Here is an 18102-nt window from a genome sequence, read left to right on the forward strand (position 1 = left end):
AGTTGACCGATTTTCTAGATGCCCGATTTTTCGGACATGCCCGATAATTTGCACGGCTTTGCGGCACCACCACATACTCCATATATTCAATGTATATTGCCCTGACTGCAGGTCTGAAATGGCATTAATCAAAGCCGCCACCGCCGCTATGTTGATTATCTCGCCGCCTCGAACCGGCACTCTCGCACGCAGATCCGCTGGCAGCCGTAACCACCATTGCGGCAACGTTAGGCCTAGCTGCTTCTATGTTCGCTATTAAGCTTCTTGCCGTGCGCTGCCGTGTTTTTCATTGAAAGAATTCGCCGCTATCACCAATGGCACCGACTCCGCCTTTGTAATCCTCGCGATTGGCTTTGAAGCTCGCAGAGCACAGCGCGTTGTGTAATGTCAGTCTTCGAAAGTTAGCTTCGCCTCGGTACATTAGTGTTAGGCAGTGAAACATAACAAGCGTGGGAAGGGGCAATTGTCACGGGACACAGTATGTATTCCTTAATTATACACACGTGCACCCCCATCTCCTGTCACAGTACGAGCACCGATATGCCTAGTAAGTGTAGTGGCAGGCCTTAAGAGCTTTTTTGGGCGATTCAAAGGCGGCCTTACTATGTCTTCTGTCTTCTCCTCGTCGCGGGTCATGTGAACAACTCGTGTCGGAGATACACACAAGCCTTGGCGCTGGATGTGGAACATCCTTTCTGCCTCTGGCATCACGAGTATGTGATCTTTTTGGGTAAAGGTGACTGGTCAATAAACCCGCACATGGTACCTGAAAGCCTCAATGTTGCCGGATTCGAGACCCTCGTTATGTAATGAACGAGAAGAAAGGCGCTTAACCGAGGGGCCCGATTTTTAGTAATCATATCATAAGAAGTCAACAAACAAAGAAACCAAGACAACACAGGGGAAATTACTTATACTTAATAATTGAATTAAAGAAATGATAAGTAAATTACAATGAAAGTGGATGAAAATACAACTTGTCGCAGGTGGGGAATCATCCCACGTCTTCGCATTATGCATAGTAGAACATAAATACCCACGAGAAATGCACCATCACATGATCACGAAAGGACACAACGTTGTGTTTCAGTGGCTGCCTGGTCATTGCGGTATCTCCGGCAACGACCTTGCTGACGAAGCTGCTAGGAAAGCACACGAAGGAGCAACCCTTGTTTCTATACCTTTATCGCGGACCGATGCAGCCCAACACTTAGGCAAGCTAGCGCACTCTTTGACATTGGAGAAGTGGCACACACCTGAATTCACTCAACATCGATTGCATTCCTTCGATCCCTTTATGCAACTGCGGCTGTTACCAAGTCTTCCGCGAAATGAGGAAACAGTGCTGTGCCGCTTACGTTTGGGCGTTGCATTCACCAATGCATATGCATTTTTGATTGGAATGGCTGATAGCGCCGAGTGCAATGCCTGCGCTGTCGAGGAAACCATAGAACACCAAGTGTGCTACTGCCCATCTTTTGAAGATGAAAGGCAAGACAGAGCTCTGCACAGCTCTCGAATCAGCTAGATGGAAAGCCGTTCACCTTGAACAAGATCTTGGGACCATGGCCTCGCATATCGCAGCTACTAAAGGCCACAAAAGCGCTGCTGCGATATTTGAAAGATACCGGATTGAGTCAGCGTCTGTGATCCGGACTGAGTGACCGACTGATATCCCCAGTGGACTTTCTCTTTTAATCTTTCCGTCCCCCTTTCCCCAGTGTAGGGTAGCCAACCGGGCTCAGTCTTGGTTAACCTCCCTACCTTTCATTTATCATTTTCTCTCTCTCTCTTTTTTCAGGCGTGCCTTTGGCAATTTTAGCCTTTAAGGGCAGTTAAAGACATGCATTCATTATTTTTGGACTGCCCGATTTTCGGGTGTTTTTGCGGCCCCTAGGGAATCCGAAAAATCGGACGTTGACTGTAAAACTGACCAAGAGGATGCTTCAGATGATCCATGTGGTGAAAGCGTGGTAGAAGGAGGATGAGAACAGAAAGGACTGACGCACTGAGGAATTAACGGGAAATGAAGGGTGCCGCCGCCTTTTTGAAGGAGCTTGAGCTAAATGAACTAAGTGTTGGCTGACGCTGAGATACAGGTGTCCCTCATCCAAACCAAAATAAACTGTTTTAAGCAGTGAAACCTAACACTGAGATGTGTACGGGCTGAGAGTATGTCAGGACAGTTGAGGTTGACTTCCCAGCTGCTGAGAGAGAACCTTAGTTGTGACAAAGTTCAGGGCCTCATACAGATGAGCTTGCTATCAATTGATAGAAATAGCTCATATTAAAAAATATTTACTTATGTATGCATCTCCTTTTCATTCGTATTTGAAAATGTTAGACTCGATTGGGAATGGGCTTTACCATTTCTTTCGCTGTGCATTTTACTAACACCTTCCTTCTGTTTTCTTTTTAAATAAAATAGATATTAATCCTTACTATTCAAACTGGATTAATTCATTTTTTTTTTCAGCATGCTTACTAGAGAGTGACAGCATCGGGCAACGTGGTGTCAGCCTGTCTTGACATAAAACAAAGTTCTGGCTCATTCAGGGAATTTTGCAAAGGTGCTCAGGGAAAACCTGGAAAACTCAGGGAATTTGGAAATTTAAACTTGGTAGACACCCTGGTGCCACTGCACTAGTGTCGTGCCACTTCAGCTCTTTGTGGAGCTCACCTCACAAGCCATGTGTGACCAAGGGTCTTAAAAGAAACCAAGCCACTTTATTGCTCCGCATTTGCATGGGCTCTGCTCGTACCCCTGCGTGGATGTATAAGACCAGCCTGGCGTTGTCTCCTTAATGTTCAACGTGTGGTGTGTGCGGTGACATAGAACATTACCTTATGTGCTGTACTCTGTATAACGCGGAAAGGAGTGTGTTATTCAGGTCCCTGAAGAAGACTGGAATTCCCCACAGTTCTCATCAGGGCATTGTTTTCCCGCGCGGGAACCAGTTAGGAAAGAGGTTTCTCGCCTTCTTTTAAATTACCTGCAGGACACGGATTTGGCCTCCACATGGTGACCTTAGGAGTGACTATGTGTAGTTAGGAGGTCTGTGTCTGATTTATATGATTTACCATATTATAAGAAACCAACAAACACCGACACCAAGGACAACATAGGGGAAATTACTTGTGCTTAATAAATGAAATAAAGAAATGATAAATTAATGGAAATTAAAGTGGATGAAAAAACGTGAAATGCTAAGGTTGTGGGTTTGGTTCCCGCCTGCGGCAGGTTGTTTTTTCATCCACTTTAATTTCCATTAATTTATCGTTTCTTTATTTCATTTATTAAGCACAAGTAATTTCCCCTATGTTGTCGTTGGTGTCAGTGTTTGTTGGCTTCTTATAATATGACTAATAAAAATCGAGCCCCTCGGTTAAACCCCCTTCCTTCTCGTTTATTACATGACGAGGGTCTCGAATCCGGCAACATTGATGCCTTCAGATAGCACATGTGGGTTTATTGACCAGTCGCCTTTACCCAAAACGATCACGTTCTCGTGACGCCTGCGGCAAAAAGGACGTTCCACGTCTGCCGCCAAGGTCTGTGAGTGGTGGCGCTGGCTAACACTCCCAGGGCTCTACTAGGGCACATAAATACCGAAGAAAGTGGATGGGAAAACGGCGCTGCGGTAGCTCGATCGGTAGAGCATCGCACGCGAAATGCAAAGGTTGTGGGTTCGGTTCCCCCCTGCGGCAGGTTGTTTTTTCATCCACTTTAATTTCCATTCATTTATCGTTTCTTTATTTCATTTATTAAGCTCAAGTAATTTCCCCTATGTTGTCCTTGGTGTCAGTGTTTGTTCGCTTCTTATAATATGACTAATAAAAATCGAGCCTCTCGGTTAAACCCCTTTCCTTCTCGTTTATATGATTTATGTACTTAAGTGTCGCTACGGTGGAGCAATTGCCGGCAGCTACTGCAAGGCTAATCCCACCAGTAGCTTACTACTCAACTCAACTGAACTCAGTGATCGTAGGTTAGTGAGCACCTAAATTTGAAGAGAGAAAGAGTAAAATTGGTCAAGAAGGAACAGGCCAACGTAGACGCAATTAGGGTAGAAGCAGACCAATTCAGGCTGGTACTTGCAAACAAATATGCAGCTTTAGGGCATAGAGGTAATGAATGAAACCGTAACTAAGCTGGCTTCAGGAACAGCAATGGAAGTGGTAGGTAAGGCACGAAGGCAACAAGTAGGTAAGCTCTCCCATGTAATGAAGGACTTAATAAAGAAACGACAAGGTATAAAAGTGTCCAACTCAAGCGGTAGAATTCATGCAACTATCGAAACTGATCAAGGAAAAAATAAGGGATGTTCGAAATTTTAAAACGTGAGAAAGACTGAGGAAGCAATAAAAAATGAATGCAGCATGAAATCGGTGAGAAGGAAACTTTGCGATGGACAAACCAAGATGTATGCACTTAAATATAAGCAAGGTAATATCATCAGCAATCTTGAAGATACAGTAAAAGCAGCTGAAGAATTCTGTACTCACCTGTACAGTACGTAGAGCAGCCACGGTACCTCCATTTGATGTAGTAATTGACAGTTTACAAAGGCTCCTTCTATAACTAGCGATGAAGTTAAAAGGGCCTTGCAAGACATGAAACAGGGAAAAATGGCAGCAGAAGGTGGAATAACAGTTGATATAATCAAAGATGGAGGAGACATAATGCTTGAAGAAACTGGTGGCCCTTTATACAAACGTGTCTTCAAAGCGACTTCAAAGGTCCCAGAGAACTGGAAGAATGTCAACATTATACTAACCCACAAAAAGGGAGCCATTAAAGAATGGCATGTTAGCTTACTTCCAGTATTATATAAAATATTCACCAAGAAAATTTGCAATAAAATAAGGGCAACACTGGACTTTAGTCGACCAAGGGAAGAGGCTGGCTTCAGGAAGGGATACTACTCTACAATGGATCACATCCATGTCATTAATCAGGTTATCGAGAAATCCGCAGAGTACAATAAGCCTCTCTATATGGCTTTCATAGATTACGAAAAGACATTTGATTCAGTAGAGACACCAGCAGTTATAGAGGCATTGCGTAATCAAGGAGTACAGAATGCGTACATAAATATCTTGGAAAATATATACAGAGGTTCTACAGCTACCTTAATTCTATACAAGGAAAGTATCAAGATACCTATGAAGAAAGGGGTCAGACAGGGAGACAGAATCTCTACAGTGCTATTCACTGCATGTTTAGAAGTATTCAAGCTATTAAACTGGGAAGGCTTAGGAGTAAAGATCGACGGCGAATATCTCGGCAACCTTCGGTTTGCCGACGACATTGTTCTATTCAGCAACAATGAAGACAAGTTACAACAAATGATTGAGGACCTTAACAGAGAGAGCGTAAGAGTGGGGTTGAACATTAATTTGCAGAAGACAAAGATAATGATCAATAACTGGGCAAGGGGACAAGAGTTCAGGATCGCCAGTCAACCTCTAGAGTCTGTGTAGGAGTATGTTTACCTTGGTCAATTACTCACAGGGAACCCCAATTATGAGAAGGAAATTTACAGAAGAACAAAAATGCGTTGGAGCGCATACAGCAGACATTGTCATATCCTGCCTGGAAGCTTACCGTTATCATTAAAAAGAAAGGTGTACAATCAATGCATTCTACCAGTGCTGACATATGGGGCAGAAACTTGGAGACTGACAAAGAAGTTCGTAAACAAGTTGAGGACCGCACAAAGAGTGATGTAACGGAGAACGCTAGGTGTAATTTTATGAGACAGCAAGAGAGCGGTGTGGATCAGAGAGCAAACAGGGATAGCCGATGTTCTAATTGACATAAAGAGAATAAAAATTGAGCTGTATAAGTTATGTAATGCACAGGTTAGATAACCGGTGGTCTATTAGGGTTACAAAATGGGTGCCCAGAGAAGGGTAGTGCAGTGGAGGACAGCAGAAGACTAGGTGGGGTGATGAAATTAGGATTTTCGCAGGTGCTAGTTGGAATCTGTGGGTGCAGGACAGGGGCAGTTGGAGATCGCAGGCAACGGCCCTCGTCTTGCAGTGGACATAAAAAAGGCTGATGATGATAATGATGAATTAAGAAAGATAATTTGGGCTCTCCTTCTGGTTCCGGGAAGCCTACGCTTTTTTGGCATAAAGCTTTTGTTAAGTTGGGGGTATTTAGCAATGCACTGGTTAATTTGGACTACATGAAGCAATAAGGTGTCAGAGTCCTCATTGCCATAGATGTCAGCAGAAACCATAGTTTGGCGCCACACATTATACTGCATTGGTTGTGTGCATTCAGGACTATGAGTTGTTATGCTTCACCACTTAACATTGCTGTACTGAGGCGAAGCTGACTTTCAGGAACCGGCATTATGCAACACGCTGTGCTTTCTGAGCTTCGAAACAAATCGCGAGGACCTCAAAGGTGTAGTGGGTGCCATTGCTGACAGCGGCAAATTCTTTTAATGACAGACGCGGCACAGAATGGCAAGAAGCTTAATAGCAAACATCGAAACAGCTAGGCCTGGCGTTGCCACTGTGGTGGCTACGGCTGCCAGCAGAGCTGCGTGCAAGAGCGCCGGTTCGAGGTGCAATGGCCGCGATGGTGGTGGCTTTGATTAATGCTGTTTCGGACCGGCTGTCACGGCAAAAAGTCCAAAAACTCGGACGGCGAAGGGTTCTTGCATCCGAAAGTTCAGATGTTCTTATACATGTGGTGGCGCCGCGAAGCCGTCCGAATTATCAGGCATCTGGAGAATCTGTCATTGACAGTACACTGGCAACTCCTCCAGCAGATCACACGGTATCAAAAAGGATTCTTTACGATTCCTCTTTGTTACTCGAGCCAGCATTACCGTGACTTTCGTTTCCTTTCAACAAAATTATGGTCAGTTTCCCTGATAGAAGCACGAATTCCCTGAGTTTTCCCTGCATTTTTCCAACCTGTTCAAAATCCCTGAGGATTCCCAGCTTTCCCAGTTGGTAGACATCCTGGGACATGTGATGGTGCATAGTACTTTCAAACCTTGATTAAATTTCCGATACAACAACTACAGAGAAGTTGGGTCTTACACCAAAAATTGTTTTCATTATTCTGCCATTTTATGGCGCCGAAAACCTGTAGATACAGTCAATCCCGGATATATTGAATTTAAAGGGAATCGAATATGGTTCAATATATTGACAATATAAAATATTAATATCTATTTCAGACAGTTTCCTGAGACGAATAGGGGGAATTTACCGATTTGTTTCTCCAAGGCAGTGTCAAATGCACAAAGTTTAATAATTTGTTGCAGAACAATGTTGGAAGTCACTCTCTCTGCAGAATGGTCTCCGATATAGTGATTGCAATGCTAACCCTAAAAGCCAGCGTCCCTATGGTTCAAGACCAGGTATGCCTCGAAGTGCTTGTTACAATTTTTTTTTCAAGATAAGGTACACATGGATGCAGCGCAGGAGCAAATGAGCCTGCATGGATATGTGCCATGCCACCATCAGCACACTTGTATTGTGAATTCACTGTGAATGAGCCCGGCCGCATGTCCATTATGATACGTCACTTAAACAGCTAATCGTCATTACCCAACAGTGAGTCAATCAGGCTGGTGCTCTGGCATCTCCAGTTTGGCATCCCATGACCAGAGTAGTTTAGTGAGAAGATTGAATGTCAACCCAGCTTTCTAGTGGAATGTGTATTGCACCGAGAGGCGCTTCATGTTCTTGAAGCAGCGTGGTGATCTTCTCTTGCCTATAACCAATGGCTGCAGCTTGTATGAGCCATTCATATTTTAAGCAAGCAAAGCTGAGAAAGACAAATTGCTCATTTTTCTACTATGGCATGTGCTAGCCTTCAGATTCAATGCTTTGTTTGACAGCAGCTGCCAAAACAGGTTTGTTGGCAGTGAATATTTCAGATGGTGCAAGAAATGATTGCATCCCCATTAGGAGAAGAGCAGTGCAGCACAGCGTTCAATATGTTAAATGTGGAAGTGAACGGTAGTTCAATACATGCATACCACAGTGAGCGACATTTTTCGTACATGTCCAGTAATTTGGATGCCTTTATGGTGCTGCCATGTACTCTACTGAGCCAATGTAGAAGGACATCCGAAATTTTGGACATTGAAAGCCTTCGCCGTACAATTTTCCAGACATTTTGCCATGACCACAGGTCTGAAACAAGTTTAATCTAAGCCGCTACCATGGCCATTTTGATATCTCAAAGCCTCGAACCAGTGCACTTGCATGCTGAGGTGCTGGCAGCCATGGGCACCACGGCAATGCTAGGCCTAGCTGCTTCAACATTCACTGCCAACTTTTCTGCTGTTCAGTGCCGTGTTTTTCATTGAAAGCATTCGCTGCTGTCAGTAATGGCGCTGGCTGCACCTTTGTCCTCCTTGCCAGTGACTTAGAAACCGGGAAAGCACGGCAAAGGTCAAACATTGAATAATGCCTGTTCCCAAAAGTGAGCTTTGCTGCAGTGCAGCAGTTTTGGGCGACAAGCATAGGCAGTGTACTGAGGTGAAGCATACCATGAGTGGAAAGGGCCCACTGTCACGGGACACAGTATGTATCCTTTAGTTACACACACGTGCACCTTCTGTCTCTTGTCACAGTATGAGCTCCAATCCACCTGATAAGTGCACTGGCAGGCCTCTAGAGCTATTTTGAATGGGCCTGTGGTGATTTGAGCCCTTAAGGGCAGTAAAAGGCACACATTAATATTTTCCAGATTTCCACCCAATTTCTTGGATGTTTGCACCCCCTATCTGAAAAATTAGTCGTTGACTGTACAGCACTATACTTTTGTATAGAATTTCGAAGGAGATGACTGTTTGATATAGCCAATATTAATATATATTTATCTGGGTTTAATATATTCAGGACCGACGATACATGTAACTTAATGTACTTATTTGAATATGAGGACTATTTGTTTTTCTTCTTACTCTAATTTTATGAGTTTCTAATTATACTTGAAGAAAAACTTGCAATAAATATCAGTTCCTCAGCTTTCACTGAATAGGGCATCAATGATTTCTGTATGGTTAAAGAAATCCAGTAAGAGGAACCTTATAGCCCTGCCTACCCCAGTACAAGAGTGGCAAGGCTTTGAAACTGATTTTTTCTGGTTGTTCAACGATGCACTTACGTGATGCCCCCACCCAGCTTGGGGAAACACCAAAAAACCAAATCTCATTTTACATAAACAGACCAAATACCTAAATGCAGAGGCAGTGGAAAAACAAGGCACCATTACCCACATCAGTGCACCTTATCACGTAAACAATCAAGTGTTCTACATGCCTTGCTCAGTAATCAGCACCACTGGCGCAGGAGCATGCATGCAATCATTTGGAACAAAGGTTGCAGGAATGGCTAGGTATTTCTGGCTGAGTCAGCTTCACAGTCAGTATAAGTGTCCACTATGCACCCACCCCTCATAGTTGTTTTGCCCTAACCATAGCGTTTAACTATAGTTATCCAGCATCATTTGACCTTAATGAATGATAAAAAAAACTTGGAATATCCGATCTTACACTGAACACAGCTTCAGTAACAGGGGCCACTCAAGAATTAAACCTGAAATTTTTGATATAGTTGAATCTCAGTATTACAATGTTGCATCTAACACAAATGTATCTTCATTATATCCAATATTCATAAGAAGCATATTCTCATTGCATGCTTGATTTCAGTGGGAAAATGCAGAATCGCATTGTTATATTCATCTCTGTTTGTTATATCAAGGTTCGACTGTATAGCTGCACAACCGACTCAATACTATTTAGGTTCAGTGCATAAATTTCATAACTGCAATAAATTTGCCTGCAGAGAGGTTCCTTTTTTGAGCAAACCTTTAATGTATCAAGTGCATGCTTGGAAGGACACACATTAAGCCCTACGGTTTTCTGCAGAGAGAGCAAATATTACCATTTAGTAGGAACACGCATTCGCAATGTCAAGATATATATTATAAAATATCCATACGAAGTGATGTGATTGGTGATTCTAACATAATTGCATGTTAACTAGGCCTGAACATAGTTAGTGCCACAGTAGTACAGATACCACTGCATCATGATAACAAGGCAACTTAATACAAAACCTTACATCTGCATCATTGGCATCCAAAACCAAGAAATCCCCAAAGCGGGTCAGGTCCCTCAAGCTTGACATGGTTCCGAACTGCTTTCCCAGGTTCTGCAAGATTAACGAGGTGCTATAGGGCAATGCTACACATAAGAAAAAGGTCAAATTAAACATTTTCAAAATCTTGCAATCCTCTAAACGGATTGTGACATTCTTGCTGAGATAGTTTTGACATTTTGACATTCACCTTCATAGAGGCCAATTGATGCATTGTGGGGACAGCACAAATTCAAGTAAAAACCTTACACACAATCTCTGGCACCTTCAGTTGTCACCAATAAAAATACTGCAGCTGCTGTCTGCAGCCAAAGTGCCCTGCCACTAGTTTCAGGGAAGACGGGCAGTGTTGCCATCTTGGTGGATTCCACTGCAAAATTGCCTTTTAGCAAACAGCAGACGTTCTAACAGATAATGAATTAAGATTTGTGAATAACAAACATTTCACTAGAATATGAGTCACTTAGTGAATATTTATTAGATTTGGAATATCCTGAGCAGAATATAAAAACTGAAAGTCGAGCAAGTTGGTGCGGATTCATTGTTACCAACAGCACGAACAGACAAAAGACAGAAACAAAATGAACACAGAGCAATGATGCTCAGCTGCACTTATTTGAAGAAGTAAACGAAAGTCAAAAAAATAATACACATGCAAGAGTACATATTAAAAAAAAAAATCCCGGGCTCAAGCTACACGTGTTGCACAAACATTGCTGCAGACTGCTTACCCATTTTTACCACACATACGCACATCAACATTAAGAATACAAGTGCCCCCCCCCCCCCCATATTAGTAAAAATGAAAGAAAAGTATGTCGGCCAGGCATGTGTGACACTGATTGATAAGGAGGTAGAATTCTTCCGAAGCAATCATAAATCAAAAAGTGGTGACATTCACAGTGCACAGTAATCCTCACATTGGTTCTCCCTCTTTTTGTCTTCTTTCTGTTTTTCACTTGCTTGTGAGAAAGTGTTGCTAGCCTTAGAATTTATGCTAAGCAGACATGACCTTGTTACTGGTCAAGTTCAATTTCACAATTGAAACATGTTCCTCAAACGAAAAAATCTGATGGCACCTAAGCACGCCGCTGAGTGGTCCATCCAGCTATGAACTCCTTACGGGTCACCGAGCATGTTCACACTTGGCCAATGCTGCCTAGATAGCACAATGCTGGTGCACTTTGTTCTGTGACATCATGCTACCTTGCCCAATTGCCATGTATTCTAATGAGGACGCTCCCGAGTAAGCTGCTTTTGTCACGCCGAGCTTGGCGATGGAAATTTCTGTCCAAGTAGCATGATGTCATTAAGCAGAGTGCACAGGTCTGCTATCTAGAAAGCACTGGTTTAGCCCAGTGGGTAAGACACTTAGCTTCTAAACATGGCGTCATACGAAACTCACTACTGTCAACATTTTCCCTTTCGAATATACTGTTTCTTTGTACATTAATTTCTTTATAGTGATTACCGAGGCGAAATTAGATGCAGGCGGGAGCTTGCGCGGACAAGGAACGAGCAGATATCACAGGCTTCCAAGAGAGAGCAAGGGTGACATGGTGTCGCAGCGATGCCCTCAAGCAACACCTGGTGCGCCAACGCAGCAGCGGGTTTCCCTTTCGCCCGCTCTGCTCTGTCGAGGCACGCATGTGACATAGCGTCCCAGCTCATGATAATTTAGGTGCCGTTTTGGTGCCACACATGCCGGATTTTTCGCTAGGGTGTCTGCCAAGCTGACATTTCCAAATTCCTTGAGTTTTCCAGGTTTTCCCTGAGTGACACAGAACTCCGTTATATGTCAAGATGGACTGACACCATGTCGCCCGATGCTGTCACTTTCTAGTAAGCATGTTAAAAAAAAAAAAACACTCCATCCAGTTTGAATAATGAGTAGTGTTTGTTTTATTCAAAAAGAAAACAGGAGGGAAGCATTAGTAAAATGCAGTGACTAAAATATCTTTGAAAAAAAAAAAAGAATTGTAAAGCCCGTTGCAAATTGAGTCAAACATATTCAAATACGAATAAAAATAGATGCATAGTGAAGCAAATATTTTCGAATATGAGTTATTTCTATCAACTGATAGATAGCAAGCTCATCGGTAGGAGGCCCGTACTTTGTCACAAATGAGATTGTCACTCAGCAGCTGGAAAGTCAACCTCAACTGTCCTGACATACTCTGAGCCCATGCACAACGCCTCAGCGTTGTGTTTCACTGCTTTAGAGACTTTATTTTGGTTTGGATGAGGGTCACCTGCATCTCGGCGTCAGCCAACACTTTCCTTTTTGAGCTCAAGCTCCTTCAAAGAAGCGGCAATACACTTCCTTTCCCGCTCATTCCTCAATGCGTCTATCCTTTCTGTTCTCATCCTCCTTCCACCGCGCGTTTGCACCATAGACCATTTGAAGCATCCTCTTGGTCAGTTGTACAGTCAACGACCAATTTTTCGGACTCCCTAGGGGCTGCAAAGATAACCGAAAAAATCTATGCATGTCTTTTACTGCCCTTAAGGGCTCAAATCGCGACAGGCACGTCCAAAAAAGCTCTGAAGGCTTGCCAGTACACTTCCTAGGCATATCAGTGCTCATACTGCGACAGGAGACTATGGGTGCATTTGTGTATAATTAAGGAATACATACCATGTCCCGTAAGAATTTCCCCCTTCCCACGTTTGTTAAGCATCACCGTAATAGTCCGCATATGCTTCACCATGTACCATTGCTGTATTTAGGAGAAGTGGACTTTTGGGAATCGGTATTATGCAACGCCCCGTGCGTTCCCTAGTTTTGAAGTCAACCGCAAGGATTGCAAAGGCGGAGTCGGCGCCATTGCTGACAGCAGCGAATTTTTTTCAATAAAAAACACTGCACTGAACGACAAGAAACTTAATAGCGATCGTCAAAGCAGCTCGGCCTAGCGTTGTAGTGGTGGTGGTGGCTACAGCTGCCAGCGAATTGACGTAATCGACGCCGCCTCAAACTGGTGCAAGAGCGCCAGTTCGAGGCGGCGAGATAATCAAAATGGCAGTGGTGGTGGCTTTGATGAATGCCGTTTTGGACCTAGGGTCCTGGCGAAAAGTCCGGAAAATCAGACGGTGGGTTCTTGCGTCCGAAATTTTATATGTTCTTATGCATTGACTCTCTGGGGCATGTGGTGGTGCCATGAAGCCGTCCAAATTATCGGGCATGTCCTAAAGATCGGGCGTCCGGAAAATCGGTCATTGGCTGTACACTGACAACTCCTCCAGCCGACCACATGGCGTCAAAGATTGTTCATTACAATTCCTCTCCGTTACTCGAGCCAGCATTAGCATAACTTTCATTCCCATTCAATAAAATTGCAGCTAATTTTCCCTGATAGAAGCACAAATTCATTGAGTATTTCCAGACTATTCAGAATCCCTGAGAATTCTCGGTTTTCCTGTTCCACACACCCTGTTCACTATATGGGCACCCTGCTCACCCAATGGGCCATTTGATGCTTTCGCATCAATAATGAAAAAGTTAATCTTTATACAGGCTATCTGGGACAATGCAATTTCCAATTAAAGGAATTTCCACCTCTTCCAGAAATACGCCTCAAAAGGCGCAACAGCATGTCTGTCCTAGGCGCATTTCTTTAAAGGCGCCCTGAACCACGGGAGCGCAATGGAGGCTGTGTTTGATTGCCAGTAACTCCGCTTCTGCTGAATGCATTGAAGTAGTAGTGAAGTAGTAGTAGAAGTGGGTGAAAACGGATCAAAGAGCGATGGGTGGCTCCCTTAGTCCAGGGCTCCACTGACCTTGGCCACCCGCTGGACTTAATGGAGGAGTGCCCTTTGCACCCCCAGGTCCGAGCTAGCGAGCTGTACCTCCCACTGCTCCGCTAATGATTGTTTGTTTGTGTACTTTTTGCAGCAAAGTATGTCTGAAATGGCCTATTTTCACTTCAAATGCCTTTTTTCACTTTGATAAAAACTGATTCAGGGCCCCTTTAATATCATGTGCAACATAATTGCACGAAAATTTAGGGCAAGTAGCAATGGTGATCCATCCATCCATACATTATTAATCTGTCTGGAAGCAAATAGAACACCGTATAACACGCCCTGGAGAAAAAGCGCACAGGAGCTTGCATTTGTATATTAGAATGAACTAGTTTTTGGGTAGGCATCTTTCTTTAACACACACGAACAACACACGATCTCCAAAGCCAGCTTCCTCGGGAAATTGAGGAGAGACTTGGCTCAAGGAAAGAGACGTGTCAAGAGTTTCGCGTGCAGGCACCTTGTCCACCTACATTTTAGTAGTGTTAGACTAGATCACGTTAGCTAGTAAGCCAACGTGATGAAGTCGGAAAAGACAGACATCAAGCACCCCAGTAGCCTCTAGAGTAATACGGTCAGCAAACTATTTTAATTTTCCGATCTTAGTTCCACTGAAAACCGTGTACTCTTTTTTTGCAATTGAACTAATTTCGTGACAGTTTGGATTTAACGAAGTTTTCACCCATTTCAAGCATAAACTTTGAGCCTGAATGGCTAGTCAATCTAGCAAAGAACTAAAAGAATATCAGCCAAGGCAAAACTTATTCCAATCCTCCTTTCGCATGAAAAGTTTGAGTGGCAAAAAAGCCTTCAAAGAGTGTGCATCATTCGTCATGTTGGGAAATAACTTGCGGGGGCCACAGGGTGTGGGACGTGCAGCAGCTCCCAGCACTCGGAAGAATACAAGAGCCGACCATTCCTTCTGCGCAAAGGCGATCAGGAGGGAGTGAACATGTGGTAATGTGATCAAGCAAGCACAGGGAAGGGGGGGGGGGGAGGAAGGCATGCCTATCTCCTTCTCCCACCAGCCCGCGGGTCTCCTCCTCTCACGCTGGCCACATGCCGTATTTTGGAGCTTTAAAGCTTGAGCTGAGCTGGTTGGTGCTTTGATGCGCATTGTTTTCCCGCATGTCTACTGTTGACGGTCACGTAATATCAAGTTTCTGAGAGACTGAAGCCTTCGCTCACATTGTGACAGCAAGTTCGTGGTCATCAAGCAAGATCTGTTCATGTGTTTGCCTGAGCGCGTGACACCGATAAAACTGCTAGCTTTACTTCGTGTAGTTGTCTCTTTACTATAACCATCAAGGCTCAGCCTTTCTAGCAAAACCGTGACTGTTTTTGTTGCTGCTCAGGACGAATATTTGTTTCCTTTTACACTTATTTTGAATTTGGGAGCATCATCTGACCACAGCTGTGGGCACTAGGCACAGACAGCCATGACTACAGTAGCCATGGTGCCCAGGATTTACAGCGCCATGTAACACAGCATACGCAAATTTCAGACACCGTCACGTCAGTACATTGTTCTCAGTGCGATCTACACTGCACGCACTGGCGCTCATAACCATAATATTGTGGCCTGACCTTCCGATTTGTTTAGAAGTGCTTACTGACAAGGTGCTATCCACCTGGAATGCTCTGGGAATTTAAAGTTGTTTTTACTGCTGAAACTTTAAAACCTTGAATTGATGAAATTTGCGATATGACGAAGTTTTTAGCTGCGAGTACAGCTTCATTATATCAAGGGTTGATTGTATGTATGTACGTATGTATGTACTGTAAAGTAAAAGCTCTTTAATTCGTATCTCACGGGACCGGGAAAAATGTTTGAATTATCAGAATGCCGAGTTAACGAATGAGCAGGAAAAACATTAAAATCAAGTTGGAGAAGCATACCTTTATTTACTGAAGTATTTTGCAATAGTCATCTGCTTTTTTGCGCAGATTCCAGCTGACATCACAATTTTTCTGAACTCTTCCAAGCAGCTAACAGCCCGCAAACTGTTGGAAGTGCTCAGGAAAACGTCCTACAATATCAAAAGCGCCTCCGTGACTTCTCGTGAGGCACGATGAGGTCGCGGCTGCACCTCCTCGCAGGTCTCTTCGTCTGAATCATGGTCTTTTCTGGCGCTCGTGACATCATTAATAATTTCTTCATCAGTCAGGAGAGCAGTCGTGGCAACACAATCAATTGCTGTGTAGTCCTGAAGGGTCACATCTGTGGGAAGTACAGCATCGAAGGTCGAGCAGTCATCGGTGAACTCGGCTAACACTTCATCGGCTACTGCCGCATGCTCGGGCCTCACAAATACCACTGTGCCAAAAACAGTTGGCGATGACTTGCGGAGGTGTATTTTTCTACACCTGGACGATGATGTGCACTGCGCCGACTAAGTCCACTTCATACAGCTTTCCAACTTCTGAACATAAGATCATTTGCTGTAGCAGGTGCTTTTGGTACTTCTGATGTCCGAGGTCTTCCAAGCTTTCCTGTTCGCCCTGTACTCGACAGGAAGGCTATTGATGTTTTTAAAACAATGTGGCTGATGCGCCTTCCCGATCACAACAAGCGGCAAGCGCTCCGTGCCAGTCATGTTGGCGGCAAGAAGCACAGTTATCCTTTGCTTGCACTTCTTGCCACCAATGCATGGGTCCCATTTGAAAGTCACCGTCTTGTCGGGCAGAGCTCTGATAAATGGAGTAGTTTCATATGCATTGAACACGTCACTTGGTTCATATGCGGCAATGTGCTCAAGCAGCTTCACATTTTTCTACTGGGTGGTCACGCTTTCGTCAACGCTGGCCTTTTCGTCTCACACACGCTTCTGAAGACGAGTTCGTATCTCTCCCGAAACCTCGAGAACCACCCTTCTGAAGCTCTGAACGATTCAGTGCTCATCATTGCAGCATACTTGTCACCTTGTGCTGTATTGAGAGGTCTGCTCAAAGGCAGGTGCGCGTTGCAACAATCAGTAACCCACTGGAGCAAAGCTTCTTCGAGCTGGTGATGAACTGCAGTTCGCAACCGCTTTCTTGATGCATGAAACTTCTCGCTTTCGAAGGCTTGAAGAATCTCTTCACTTTTCACGTTGTACTTGGTCATAATGTGCTGTCGCGATTTGCCATTCTTCAAAGCCTGCAAAATTTCCACCTTAGTCGCCAAGTTCTTGGCTTTGTACTCCTGCCGCTTTGCCGGCGTTGCGATCACTGTAGTGCACAATGGTGGTGGCATGCAAAACATGGTCACAATGAAAAGAGAAAACTCCACAAGAAGATATCATGCCGACTCGACAACACGGGAATATGGCGTTGAAAGTGCACTGAAGCGAAGAAAGAAGACACCGACGTTCACTGACGCTGCGATCGCCCCCGCTAATTGATGATGATGGCGATGTCTCTCAGGTTTCGGTTTCACTCCAGTGGTGCCAGCACTGCTTTACCACACTTTCGTGTAGCGGCAGCCGTCAGCATTTGTCCGAATTAAGCAGTGCAGGGCTGAATTCTGATGAATTAACGAAGGTATGGTCCCATAGAATAACATGCACTTTGGCCGGGACCAATAGAGGCATCTGAATTATCCGAATTAACAGGTGTCAAATTAACAAGCTTTTACTGTGTCTTAATGGCAACAATTATTTTTTATGGTATTATGTAACTTTGGGGGGGGGGGGTTGGTTCAATGAGAATCTTTCTTGGAATTTTCACACCGCAAAATTATTGTCTGATCTAAGTAAAACAGTTGGTTGTATAAAATCTCATTTGTTGTGCCCCTAGTTAAAGATATCCTTGTATTACGCACTTCTGTATTCAAGGTTATCATACTGTATTCTTGTATTGGGGAACTACTAAGTCCAGTAATTACCGCTATTTCAGAAACATGGCATCCATTACAAAACAATTATATAATTTCTGTCTACTTAAATTCCATCGTCATCATTTGTACTTTTCTTGTCTAGATAATTCCAGCAGCCGATATGCTTTGCGCACGAAATGTAAACTTTTTCTAACCATGCGCACCAATTGTGGCAAGCAAACACTAAGCTACCAAGTTGCCACAGTAATAAATCAATTTCCTTTTTAAACTGAATATTACCTTCCTCAAAAACATTTTAAATGTATCATAAAAAAATGCCTATTGTAACAAATGGA

The 18102-nt window shown here is 43.8% G+C and overlaps 1 protein-coding gene across 2 annotated transcripts in view; it reads left to right on the plus strand.

Moving 5' to 3' along the window:
- LOC142589443 (uncharacterized) overlaps positions 1 to 18102 on the plus strand; it is a 103274-nt gene that overhangs the window by 78817 nt on the left and 6355 nt on the right. The gene's annotated exons all lie outside the window — the stretch shown is intronic.

The sequence above is a fragment of the Dermacentor variabilis genome, chromosome 1 (assembly GCF_050947875.1).
Source record: "Dermacentor variabilis isolate Ectoservices chromosome 1, ASM5094787v1, whole genome shotgun sequence".
In the NCBI taxonomy this organism is placed as follows: domain Eukaryota; kingdom Metazoa; phylum Arthropoda; class Arachnida; order Ixodida; family Ixodidae; genus Dermacentor; species Dermacentor variabilis.